At 41.7% G+C, this 14,360-nt stretch overlaps 1 long non-coding RNA gene across 1 annotated transcript; it reads left to right on the top strand.

Annotated features, from left to right (window-relative positions):
* The first annotated feature begins 1,148 nt into the window (after positions 1–1,148).
* LOC144994409 (uncharacterized) lies at positions 1,149–5,541 on the top strand. Its single transcript, XR_013657939.1, has 3 exons — positions 1,149–3,989; positions 4,108–4,218; positions 4,428–5,541. It is a non-coding gene; the product is annotated as an uncharacterized LOC144994409 (long non-coding RNA).
* The last annotated feature ends 8,819 nt before the right edge of the window (positions 5,542–14,360 follow it).

The raw sequence follows: 14,360 nt of genomic DNA, 5'->3' as shown, positions 1-14,360 counted from the left end.
ATCAGTGCGTGTAACTTACATTATCCTTACAAATACTTCACGATACACTCACCACACGCATGACAATTACGCGCTCTATTTTCATGACGTCCCTTGAGGTGGCTATACAAGCCACAAGGAAACTGCAAGACACAGTCAACCCGCCGTACAGGACCGAGGCCTAAAAGGCAGTGTGATGACTGGAAACCACACAGGCCCCTCTGAGAAAACAAAAAATGCTCCTGTGAAAAGAGCTTTAATGAAAGTAGTTATTCTGCCTGTAAAAACAGCACAGAGGATTGCAGCTGTCCCTGTGTTTCGCCTCAAATGAAATGCCATAAATAAAAAAATGGCAGGTTTCATAGATGTGTTGCATTATACCAAACATGTGGAAAAAGACTGTAAACAGGCGTAACAATGCACACTGAACAAGATAACTGCCCCCCCTTCTCCTCCCCAGCCATAAAATGGAGGCATCCTACAGTTTTTATAATTGTGTCATCATAAAAATACCTATCTTGTTATTTTCCCAAAAGGATAACACTGAAATTAGCTCCCTCTCAGCTATTTTAGTAATTGGATTCTATAATTCCTGCGCAATTTCCCCACAAACTCACAAGTGCCAGGCACTTCATATGGAACTCATTAGCTGCTTGTTTACAGGCTGAGGCAGAGGGGGTCTGCAGAGGTGAAGCTTTCAGCAAGACTTTTTTCCTCTCTGTGTATTTTGGAGGAACCAAGGTTGGACAAGAAATTCGTTCAGTTGAGCATCCACACAAATATGTCTCCAATGGAATCAACAAACGCTAAATTGTGTCGGTTTTTCTGTGTTGGCTGCTTATGTCAGAAGCCAAAAGCAGAGTTCAATATGAGACAGGGAAAACGGAGGCAGAATGGCGGCAACGGCATCGGGGGTCCCCTGTGGGGCGAGATGCAGTCGTAATCTGGAGACGGCAGACTTTTAGATGACAATTATGTTAGAAACTTCAGGAGCTCAGAGAAATAAGATTTGCTTAAGGAAATAAAACATGTGTTAAGAGGTACCTTAACAAGACTATGGAAAAGCCTGAGGAGACACTTAACACTTATTAAAAAAGGTCATGTAATGGGGGGGGGGGGGGGATGATTAGGACTGGATTCATTTGTTCAAGCCTTTTCCTCAAAAATGAAAAAACAGTTGACAGAAAATAAGGTCAAGTGATCCTTTGAGCTGATTTGATTCTTGTGTTTTGAGAATAGGAAGTGTGTTGTGCTGTCAAAACCACTAGAATCTATTGCTACAACAAAATTTGATTAAGCATTTATACTCAACACATAAAGTGTTAAAATTGGTTACAGCTCTCAATGAAAATGTTGTTTTCGTTTTTTGTGATGGAGGGTGTATATCCAAAAAAATAAAGCTCAACATTGCTTTTCTGTGTATCTCTATTCAAATTGTTGTGGATCAGGAGCAGATGAAAAAATGCCATCTGAAAAAAGCCTGAAGGCGTGAAATAGAAGGTACTGACGCTTTGCAGAAACTACCGGTATGTTCTAAAAAAACGACACTGTTTTTTTATTTAATAGAATCAATGTGTCTGTATGCATAAATAAAATGTTTATTTACGATTGATTGGGGCATTTATAATATTCAGAAGATGGCATCATTTTCTTTTATTTATTTTCTAATCAATTTATGAAATTTTACCCTAAATAGACTTGATATAAGCATGTATTTTTTCTTGTCTTTTTTTTTTAAAACAGTATGGCTGACATAACTCTCAATTTTAACCACAGACACCAAAAATCTTTTTAACTGAACTAGAAATTGCGATGTGGAACTGTTTGTTTATGAGAACTGAAGTGATGCATAACAAGCCTCAAGTGGTTACTTTGTGAACTGCAGCTGGCTGCAGGGCTTTTTGTTTTCAGCTGAGCTTCAACTGCTTTGGAGATACTTCACCCACCGTTTGAGAACACAAAGTAGAAATTTTTGCTCCAACTAAAGGACTTAAAAAATAAAAATAAAACCAATAAAGGCTCCAACCATCCCAATGATGGAAATAAATCTTGAAACATAAGATCTAAATTGGTCATCAGACTAGAAGTCTTTTTAATAAAGCTGTGTGACTTCTCATTTAATTCATGAACAGACAACGACGCATAAACCATGTAACCCACTGCTTAAGCACCACCCATAGATCTACATCTCTAGGCGCCATTGTGTGCGACCACTCAGGCTGGTAATTCCCTGACAATAAATGAAATGAGCTGTAATTATTTCCAAGCAGTCACCTGTTGAGTAAAGCTGAATGAGCTGAAAGAAATGTGTTGCTCTTAGGTTCTATTATTTTCTTGTCAGGATGAGTTTTACAGTAGCCACACGGAGTTAACGCTCCGTAATCAGAATGTGTGTCGCCTATATTAATTGGCCGGGCTGCAGGGGGGGAATAGGAGGTGTCTGACGGCTGTGAGGTGAAAAAGTAAAAAAAGAAAAAAAGCCTCTGGCCATCGTCACAGGAAATGGCCTGGGACATCCACATCGCTGTCTTCCTGCCACCCACCTTCCTCCGGCTGTCTGTCCCTCACACAGTTACTATCTATCTATACTTCTGCCTCTGAAGCTTTCTTTCTCCTCTTTATCTCTGCTAACCTTTCCATTTCCTAAGATAGCTTTCTAATTCTCCTTCCATCTTTTTTTTTTCCCTCCGTTGTGTCTTCAGCAGCTCTTTGTTGGATTTTCCTGCTCTCCATCTCACTCTAGAGACCAGAGTTTCCCCCTTCAGCCTCTGTTTCCTTCCTGCATTCTGTCCCCCATCAGTCCTGGACTGCAAGGACCAGTTTGTTCAGAATCTTATTTCTTACTGCTCTTTTGTCCGAACATTTTGCCCTCACCACAAACGCAAAAAATGACCAAAATTTGTACCAATTCTTGGGCATAGTGAACAACCCCACCACCACCATCACCACCACCACCACCACCACCTAAAAAAAAAGATGACATCACAGCGGGCAAAACTGTCAAAAAAAAATGGGACGAACACCTTTTATGGGGTTCAAAATTAAATTTCAAAACAACAAAATCAAAGCAAAAATACCAACATGTTCGTGATCCTATTACCCGGTGAAAATGAATTTTAGGGATAGAGAATGACCACCCACCCCAACGCCCAATGATGACATCACAGACGGAGAAAAAATGAATACGGACAAACTCTCTCATAGGGCTGGAAAAAAAATCCACTTATGAAACCAAATATGAGGGATATCCAAAGGAAATTCTGAAATTATTATAGGATGCCCACAGGATTTCTGGGGATGTTGAGGCAGAGTGTTAAACTTGGCTTTTTTCACATTTTGCCAGCTTAAGTTTACAACAGAAGTCAGTCTCACTGACCTTTGACCTCAAAAAGAGGCTGCCATCTTGAATTTAAAAAAAAAATCCCACAAATGTACATTCTTGTCAGGGATACTGATCTATCGTAAGGGTGTCAAGCCTCCTGCTGGTTTTCCAGAAATTCTGTCTCATCTGCTGCTGATTACCTGGATCAGGTGTGTTTAGCCAATAAGCAGCTTCAATGGCAGCATTATTGGCAAGATACTTTGAAAAAATGGTGAAATTAGGAGTTTTGCGTAGTGAGCTCGCAAAAGTGGTGTCCCCCTGTTGCTCGCCCATATTTTTACTAGCTTAATGTTCAAATGTAAAACATGAATCGTTGGATCTAGCAATATAACATACAATATGAACATATTAGGAACGTAGGCATTATTAACAAAAACTCTCCATTGCCAAGGAAACTCAAAAGTTTTCTTTAGATGATTCTTCTAATAATTATACAGACCTGTTCGCTACCCCAAGGCAACCAAAAAAATAAAGTGGTTGCTATGGAGACAAAACCAAACCGAAAAGAGGCCATTTTGACAAAAGTTTTTTTATTCACGAAATTGTCATGTGCAGCTCTGACCAGGGTGGCAGAGGCAGAAGGGGTAAAGTGAAGGGCCTAAAGCTGCTGTTCAGCCAATGAGGGCAGGTAAAAAAAGGGGGGGTGATGGGGGGGGGGGGGGGGGGTTGTCGCCATACAACTCACAACTTTAATTATCTTTGTTTTTATTCCCTCCGTGTTATTTTAATCTGGCTCTGTTCCCTAGTATGAATGAAAGCAGGTGGAGGCCAAGCTGGGTCCCTGGCCTCACTGGTGTTCCCCCCACGTGCTCCCTCATCCCCAAATTACACCTCAAGGCTACTCCTTTTTTGGGCAGGTATCGTGGCTTACACAGTATTTTGTCTAGGGGAAACACATCTCCTGCCTTTGAACTCCTCACTCATAGACAATGCACTGCCCCACCAAAGAAGCAATTCCAGTCAATTTCATCTCGTCCCGTCTTGTTCATTTGCATTCCTTTTCTCATCTGCTATCATTTTCAACCACTTCTTCCCCTCTGTCTGAGTTTCTGTTTTTCATCCCAAGGCTGTGCTCAAAGGACCCACTCATACACAAGACTCTTGTCGCCAAGACGTGGGAAAGCACGCGCAATGCTCCCTCATAGGACCACTTATTGGCCTGGTAGGATAAAGTTGAGCCTGACCGGAGTCAGATCGATTTACATATTTAAAGGCTGCAGGGGGGGGGGGGTCCTGTTTATGACTGCCCTCTCCACAACCAATCAATTGGATTTCAGAAGCTGCTGTGCATTAAATAGATCTCAGCAGCTCCACTGAGGGCCCCGAGGACCTGCGTGTGCAACAAAATTGTCATGGTGCGCAAAGCACAGCACAATTTGAAGTACCCTCTAAATGCAAGAGGATATGCACATGGCATGTAAACGTATGCTGCAAGATGGATCCATTTATGCACCATCTGACATTGCTTAAACCCAAGAGTTCAGGATGAAACTGGCAATCTAGATTTTATGGAGCTACACGTCCAATACAAGGCATTCAGAAATTTAAAAACACTTTAAAATCTCTATATTCATAGTCATAGTTTTTTGTTGCTGTTTCTATAAACTGTCTCTTTGCAAAAACTGAGTTTTTTTTCTGAAAGACTGCAAAACCTTGCAACAACGTTGCTAAGCTAAAAACACAACAAGAATGAAAACAGCAGCCACGCTGATTCAGAGCAACGGGGCTACATTAGCAAACACTCCCCACAAATGTTATGATGTGCAAATGCAGAAAGTGGGTTTTAACATTCATCCACAACATTTCACACACAATTAGCCTGTAACTTTTTCAAAAGCGCTTTGTGATTTATTTTTCAGATGCTATCCTACCGTTTTTTCTGATGCAACTTGAATTAGTGGTATCTTATTTGCAATTTTGATTAGATTTGCCCGAGCTTCACATCGGACAGAAAATCCCAAACTTGCCTCCAGACTACTCTAGTTTCCAGATTAGTTAATAAAGGGGACGGCTTTTGGTTCTTTATCCTTAGAACAAGCAGCTGGAGCCTGTTCCTCAGGCTCACCGTCCCCTGGTCCTGTCTGGGGCCTCTGCTGATCGCCTGTGTCCGCCCTCCCAGTTACACGCATTCACACACAGTGAGCAGTTTCTGCCGCTTCCCCCCAATTTGTCCACGGTGGGGATGGCGGGCAGGTTGCACAGGTGTGCAGTGTGGGCTGACCATGGGTTGTCACGGCCTGCCTCTGGGGTTGGGGGCGGGTGTGGACTCAGGACTCCCGGGCGGCGGCGTGCCTCTAATCTGGGTGCCAGCGTAGGTCTCGAGATTACTCACACCTGAGTAAAATGTGAGTACTGGGTTTCGGCCAACAGGTCTATATGTAAATATGTTTTTGAGCAGTCGGTTGAGATTTACACAGTTATGCATATGTTTCTCTGAACAGTACAAGATGTTTGAGTCTGAACTTTCCACACTTAAATAGATTGGCAAATGTCTTCAACACTTTCCTCTTGTAAACATCTCTTGCTGTTAAAGGATGAGCTTGACATTGTTTCTACAAAACGGTCTAGAGCAGCGGTCCCCAACCTTTTTTTGTGCCTTGGACCGGTTTGATGTCAGGCAAGATTTTTACAGACCAGCCTTTAAGACAGAGGTGGGCACTGAGGGCCGCAGTCCTGCATGTTTTCCAGCATACCCTGCTCTGGCATGTTCTGATTGGCTGGACACACCTGAACCAGGTAATCAACCATCAGTAGGGCAAGAGTATCTGGAAATCATGCAGACACACCGGCCCTCGAGGCCTGGAATTGCCCACCCCTGCTTTAAGATGTGGCGGACAAATACTGTTGCAACGCTACGATGAAGGAGGCAGAAGGGACGTGATAAAACGAACTCTGAGCTTTTACTTTGACACGCATGACATTGTACATTGCACAGGTGTCCTTGTCCTCTCCCCTTCAAGCACTCATGGTGCAAAAAAGAAGTACTGTCTATTTACAGTAATGTACCTTTCTCGAAGGCTCCTCTTCTGTCTCCTGGCTGGGCCATTTTCCCCTTGGTAAAGAAACTTTCCAAAGACACTTGTTTTTTACTTGTTTTGCTAGCTCCTGGGTTACCTGGGTAACCTATCACGTGACCGAGATGAGCACCTTGGCCTGCGTCAAGAGTGACAGACGCATGTAAAAGAGAATCAGGCAATTTTTTCAAAATAAAACATCTTTCAGATTCCAAAATAAATAAAACGGAAGTAATCTAAGTTGGGGGTTGGGGGTTGCTCTTCTAGAGTAATGCGTCTTGAATTTTGTCTGAGGAGGTTTTCCAGTCCTGTCTTAAAGCACACCTGATTGGTCCAAGCCAGAAATACTGACAAAACATCTGCCTTTGCAGCTGTCAACACAACTTTGTGCAAATAGTTTATCTTTAGTAGGAGCCAACGAGAATATTTACTGCAGTTTTACATGGAAAGACTGAGAGGATAACTTTGTGTTGCCAGCTTCTGGTTTTATATTCTTTCCTTTCTGTTAGTTCTTCTGCTGAAATTAGGTGAAAAGGTGTAAAATGTAAAAACAAAAAATAAAGACTTTAACGTTGCCTGTAGAACACTCTGGCACGAATATGGATTTTGCGACACACACACACACAGTGCATCCTTGTTACAGTAACGAGTCACATTGCTCACCACACTCCAGTCATCTGTGCGTTCACATGCTTCTCAGGACAACAAGGCCTCTATGCTGCTGTATCCGTTGGGAAAAATGGCTTCAAAACGTATCCAAAAGGGCTCCGGCTGAGACAACAGAGGCCCGTGTTCTCCTGCTGCTGCTGCTGCTGCTCTGCTCCTGGCGGGGAGACGGAGCTGCTGATGGAGAGGAGCTTCAGATTTCAAAAGGGCTTTTTCTTCTGACCCGCTTTTTTTTTTTTTAAATCCAACTGACATAGGTGTGTGCGCTTGCTAGTGCATGTTGTATTTGTGTATTATTAAATGAAGAACTGAGATTTAACTTTCTAACAAAGCATCCAGTGTTTGTGCCGTTGTTCATATTCACAGTGGAGAGTCGCATGCTGTTCTTATCACCACCTGATCCCAACAGAGGCTGAATGTGTGTCTATAAACAGTCCAGAGCTGTAAAGCAAAAACAACAAACTTCATATGGAGCTGTTATGTTACAGTTAATCCTCACATGTGTGTAATGTAGCTGCCAGCCTTCAAAGCTCCAGTACAATGTGCGTCCATCACGTGGGGAAATCGATCCTCCAGTCAGCGGATACTGCCCTGGGGAATCTTGAAGTGGGGATTTAAGTTCAGAACCAGGAAGTGTTTGGAGGAAAAAAGCTGGGCCTTGGGGGGAAAGTTTCTCCACCCCTCCTCCTTCAGCCTACTTTTCCTGCCAGGCTAAACACATCAGCGATGGCCTTCCCACCTCTCCCTCAGACCTGCAAATGAAACCTTGAAACATTGCCGTGTCCAGCCATGAAACACCAAAAGAACACAAAACGATCTGGATATTTGATCGTTCACCACACTGATACCAACAGAAAACACTATGTGGATTGAATACAGATGGAATTAAAGCTGAGAAAGTTGCAAAAAGAGTTATCCTGACTTAGTTTTTCGTAAAGTCTTCAACTTAAAAAAACAAATGTTCTTTTTTAAAACCTTTTCTGCCATGGAACCATCCTGGATGAATGAGTGTTCCCTCAAAGTACAGAAAGATGTTGTGAACATAACAGGAAGCTAGGAAAAACATGACATCAGCTTCATCACTTCTGACAAAAAGAGATTTGGAATCAGTCTGAAAAACGAAAAGACCCACGCCTGAAATGGTGTTTTAATGTTTTTTATATATGTCATGACGGCGGACATATTAAGACAACTAACAGTAATCTGAGCATTTTGTTTTTTAACATTTATTTAAATAATGAGCTGACGAAAAATTGTCATTAGAAAAAGTTTGTATTTGTAACGCAGAATCTACTTTCGTCAGGCTAAAAGCTCTCTGCTCTGCTCAATTTCATGCACTTGCAGACACAAAGATTTATGTAGGTCTTTGTTTTCCAGGCCTGAGCTGACACGATATTGCTCTGCATTTTTGTTGAAGTGTTGATGTTAGGTTGGTGGTGTGAGGAGATGTAGGCTAGCAGGAGAGTTCCGCCCACAACTGCTGCTCTGCCGAAACTAAGTCGTAGAAAGCAACTCAAGTTTTTATTTATTTAGGCTTAAAACAAAAAAATCATAATCAACAGACCACTGGGAGGGCTTTTAAAATCGGTCAGAAAATGACTGGAGCGGGACTTAAAAATATATAAAAGGAAATAAGCTAGCTGCTGGTTCCATTTAGCCAAAATATTTACAAATTAAGTTTGTTCCACCAAATTATACAGTTTGGTGGCAGGTTAGGACATCATACGTCCACGGCACTAAGCCTCAGTACCGGCTCCCACAACTGTGGTGTACGACTTTACCACAGTGATGGGGCTCATCTCTGACGGGGATGAATCTGGCAACAGAGATGAGGTGGAACGGCTGTCAATATGGTGTTCAACCAACAACCTCCTCCTCAACACACCAAAGACTAAAGAAAGGACAATTGACTACAGGAAGAAGAAGACGGACACACTGCCACCATTCATCAGCGGGTACTGCGTGGAGAGGGTGGCAGACCTACGCTTCCTGGGAGTCCACATGTAGAAGAGCCTGACCTGGAGTACGAACACCAGTGAACTGCAGACAAAAGCCCAGCAGAGACAGTGTTCGCGGAAGCAACGGTTCAGGCTTCCACGGTGTGCGTTAAAAAGTACTAACGCACACTTCGTCGGCCATTACTTATGCTCTTGGTTCAGCAGCTGTACAGTGACATCAACACCACCCAAAAGATTGTTGGCTGCTCTCTCCCCACCCTGGAAACCCTCCACAGCTCCCGCTGCCTCAACAGAGCGGAGAACATCATCAAAGACGCTTCACACACCGGACACACCCTGTTTGATCTGTTGCCTTCAGGCAAACGCTACAGGTCAAGCAGAGAGAGGACAAAAAGATTCCAGAGCAGTTTTATCCAACTGCCATAAACAAGTTAATCGTGGCTATAAAAAATTAAATCTGAACATCTTCTTGTAAATCATGATACTGTGGAAGTTTTCTTCATATTCATTATTTTTATTATTTTTATTTCTGTGGTTTTATCTATTTTAACACATACTGAAGCACTTTTTAGGCAATTTTATGTTTTATTTCTTTTTTATAAGTAAGAATATTTTTTTAAGTTATGAATGTTGCACTGACCAGGAGGGACTTTTAATTTCTTTGTACGTGTGACAATGACAAACAAAGATCTATCTACCAAAATGTTTAGGAGTAGCACAGCGTTTCTTTGTTGTAGCTCCTAAGGGTTATTTTACAGCTATTTCATTTTACTTTGAATGTCTTAAAGTAAGTTCCTTTCCAGTCATCATGTAAACTCTTGATATTGATTTCTCTCCTGTTGCTATAATGAAATCAGTCGCTAGGCTAAAGCCAACTACTTAGCAAAAGAAATACCAGAGGTTGTGTCAGAATTCCTTCCCTGCACTTTGTAGGGCTTTTGCCATTTTTTTGAAGTGTCCAAATCTGCAATTCCAAAATCTATTAAAAAATACATTTTTTATGTAAAAAGAAATACTTTATTTAGTTTTTATAAGCCATTCACGTTTTCATCATCAGAAGAACACAGTGGATTCATAAATAGTCTTAGTGAAATGCTCGTTTATTGGGTTTTGGATTTGGGAATTTGGTGACGTCATATTTGCCATTTGAAAAAAATAAGTAAGTAGTGAGCATGATGTCCAAATTCGTCATGACTACAGAACTATGGAGACCCAGATGCTGAAACCCGGAATGAGACACATGGCAGAGAGGGCGTGGCGAGTAGCGGATTTTATGATCAGGTAGGTTTGTGAGTACACAGTTCCTGGAGGTCCAAAAAGCAAGAGGCAGATTCTTGTGGCGTCACTGGTGGATTCGTCCGTACGGCCTGGAGACGGCAGCGTAGGAGGAGGCCCGTGAAGAAGGCTGTTCGGCAGAGGCTCGTGGTGAGATCGGATGGAGCAGACAAGGTGAGGTTTCCAGACAACAGCGGATTCAGGCGACCACTCGTGGCTTGGGGTTTCCTGGAGACAGGTAAGACAAAGTATATTAGGCGCAGGCTTGGAACAAGGTAGCGTAACATGAACTAGACGTGAGGGCCAAAAATGCACCATCGGGGCAACGGACTGGCGATAAATACTGGCCCTGGAGCTCCTTAAGTAGGCAGGCGGTGATGATGAAGTAAGTGGTCGCAGCTGGGCTGAATCAGGAACCAAGCGGAGAGGAGAGGGGGAGGAGTCTGACAGAGGCACCATGACAAAATTGCTTTTAAATTGATTTGATGAAACTACGTCAAGGTGCTGAATGAATTTAAAGAAATATAAAATCTTGTGGCTTGTTGATAACATATTTTGTAGATTAGTAATTAGTAAATGTTAAACAAAAGCAGAAGCTAGTGCTAATGTTAGCATGCTGATATGCAATCCACAACCTTTTTTTTTGTATGTGGACAATCTCTGATCCTAACTGTCTAAATTGTCTCTGATAAAAAGTCTTCTCTTTTCCATCACAGTTTGAAACTGAAATAAGTGATTGAACAAACAAACTCAGAGTTACCAAAGATGACATCATTTATTAATATTGCCTAATCAAAATTATGAAGGTGATTAAAAATGGAGGACATAAAATTGATCACACTCCAAGAAAGTTGTATTATTTTAGTCGCCTTTGCTCATTTCTCTCTTGCAGAGGTGAATCACATCATTTGGGTTTGTTATGGACTGACTTTACAACTTTATTGATGTTTCAAACTTTTTAACTGCATAATTAAAAAAGTTTCAGGTCTTTAAGTTTCACGTTCCTCCTCCTCAGCCCTTCAGCAAACGCCTTTTGTCTTTATGGAACTAAAGGCCGCTCCACTGCTTGAGCATCCCACGTGTGGAGAGTCAAACATTTTGTGCTTGAACAGCAGAAACTGAGCAAAACTAAATGAACCAACTTTCCAAAAGAAAAACCTTGGAAAAATAGAAATAAGTAAGAAATACAAGCATTATGAGAGACTCCATGTGCTTTGGTAAAAAAAACAACAACAATGCAATGCTAAAACTCATGTAGCAAGTAACTGTTTCATGGTTAATTAAAGCCTGTTTATTTAAAAGCTACGCCGCAGTGAGCCCACAAGAGCTTGGCTTTTACATTCCCTCAATCTAAACTAAAAAAATATGATCATTATTTATTGATCCCTTTTAACCAAGAGAGGTAAGCATATTATTGATTTTCATTTTTCTTTCAACCTGCACTTTTATATCAAGTTCCCTCTTCGCTGTGGAACACTTAAGTTGCCCGAAGGGGTTTTTTAATTATAGTTTGTAAATAGTGCAAAAATGTCCCTTTCAACCTGCCAGCTAGCTCTTTTAGCTCTTTGGTAGTCTCAGCTCTTCTTCCAGCTATAAATATATGCTTAGAGAGGCAGCTTGTACTTTTGTTTTGTGAATCATGAGAGTTGAACTAAAAATTTGCAGAGTTGCAAGAAGCAACATATTCATCACAAAAAGAAGTTTTTTCCCTAGGACTGTTTGACAGTTTTTGTAGTTGTTTCTTTAGGAACCAAAACGTGAGACTTGATATCTTTACTTGTAGAAAAACAAAGCAGTGCACATCCCCATAACATGAGGCACGCTTTTGTAAGCCCAAAGTAAATGCTTCAGGTGGCCCTTTGCCTTATATTTACACCATTCAGTTATGAAAGAAAGGATTTTAAGGTTTTATTTTAAGAATTGCGTGCTGTATTGCGTATTTGTCAGACTGACAGCATATGCTTCCAAAACCAAAGGTCGTATAGCGCACCGTTTGTTTTCATAATAGAACAGCATTCGACACCCTGAGAGAGAGCGGAGGATAGCAGGGCTGTAACCGGATCAGGGATTCTCTGATTGCAGAGCGGCAAAGACACCAAGCGGCCTCCCCAAACCAAAACTTTCCACTGATTTCACTGCCGGATTTAAAAGAAACACGTCTTCCGTTTGAAGTTACAAGAGTGTTGTTATTCTTTGTAACGCAGAAGGACTAAGTCAATGATGGTTCACAAATTATTGAGATGTGAAGTTATAAAGGTGTTGTTCAAAGGAACTGGAATTCTGATAGAAACAATATTGTTTGAAAATTGTTCATTTCAGCGCAACAAAGACTGGCTGTCTGTCTTTTAACCCTTTAACATCAGAGCTTTATTCCTTTAGTCACAACTATCTATTAAGGGTGGATACAGGCTGTAAAACATAGGTAGACTTGTACAAAGCAAATGGCAGCCTGCACAAAATGTTCAGATTTCACCAATCTGAAACCATAGAGCAAAAGTGTTCATGCACATTTCTTCCACGGTAAGGTCTTAGCGAACACTAAACCCTTGTGCAATCTTGAGTGGTCCAGATGGACGGTCCAGACCCCACTCCCAACGTTAACATGCCTCCACTTTAATGTCATCTGGACCCCACTAGACAGTGCGCTGAACCTTTTTCTTCAATGATTTGTGATCTTCACTGGTGTCCATGGATTACATGAAATCCTCTCCACCTTTATTCACCTTTGTCATGGTAGGGATAAAACATCAATGTTAGGGTGGGGTCATCTGGACCCCACAAGATAGCACAACATGTACAGGTAGGTAAGGGTAAAGTAGGAGTGGGTGTAGTTTGTGTAGGCATCCTAAAGGCATCTTGCGGCCAACACCTGCACACCCCATGCATGCAGTATTTGCACTCGGTCAATAAGGATCAGTGTTCATACGTCACTAATGACTAGAGTTTGTCAAAAGGACACCATAAGACAGCATCACTTGTAAGTCATAAGTTTGTAACTTACATTATCTTTACAAATACTGCATTTACGACATGCGCGACAATGGTACGTACCATTTTCTTGGCTGACGTTAAGGTGGCTGTACAATCCACATGGGAACTGTGACACACACCTGAATTCCCTTTAGGAGTTGGCCGCTCTACGACCTCCACGGGCCCAAACAACCCAAAAACCTGCAGCACCCATACAGGTCAAATCCACCATATGAGTGCTTGGGACTAAGGCGTCAGCTCCGGTCTCGACATTCTTTCAGCCACTGTAACTCTTCAATCGTTTTCACAATTAATTTAAGTCCAGTGGATTCTGTCGCGCAGAAAAGCGGCATCATTGTGCAAAACTTGATGTTTATATTGGCGCCAAGCCAATTTGGAAAACCACTTATCTCTGCATCAGAATCAGGACAGAGCAGTGGGGGTCCAATGGACTCATTTCAAGAGAAGGAAAAGGTCCTAAAACTTTTACCTTTTCACATATTTGCTTTGATTTTGGATTTTAAAGCATGAAACTGATCAAACTGGAAAATCACACTTTCACAACAGCTTTTTTTATACCAATTATTCTGACATAAGCATTGAATTTATCAACGTAAATAGTGTGTTAATATGGAATAACACATACCTGAAAAGTTTTGCGTGTCAAAATCAGTTGGTTCTTAGTGATGAGCAGATCTCTAAATGACATTTTCATCCTGTTAAGGCTGAAAATGAGCTGCTCTGTGTCCCTTTCCGGTCATGCTGTTGGCTCATTTCAAAGCTGAATGTTGTCTACATGTGCATCTGCATGCATTTTATCAACCGGCTCCTGTTTACCAGACTCATTAGAGTGTGGTACTCTTTGCAAAAGAACACAATGGCTGCAATTGACTTTCAGCACACCATCTTTATTCACATGTTTACCACGTCGCTGCACAGATAAATAACTTAGCCTCCTACTAACCCCAAGCAAGAAAGAGGGGAGAGAAAAAAACCTAGTCTGGAGCACAGAGCGTTCCAAAGGAAATGAAGGCATCATAAAAAACGTGTCTTCATTTTGCCACCCACACTGCCTCCAAATTATGCATCACCTCTTTTGAAAGTGGGACAGGTCTG

The sequence above is a fragment of the Oryzias latipes genome, chromosome 9 (genome assembly GCF_053564925.1).
Source record: "Oryzias latipes strain Hd-rR chromosome 9, Olatipes_Hd-rR_3.1".
NCBI classification, from domain to species: domain Eukaryota; kingdom Metazoa; phylum Chordata; class Actinopteri; order Beloniformes; family Adrianichthyidae; genus Oryzias; species Oryzias latipes.
Note: the sequence above shows the minus strand (reverse complement) of the source record. Positions and strands in the feature narration are given on the sequence as shown.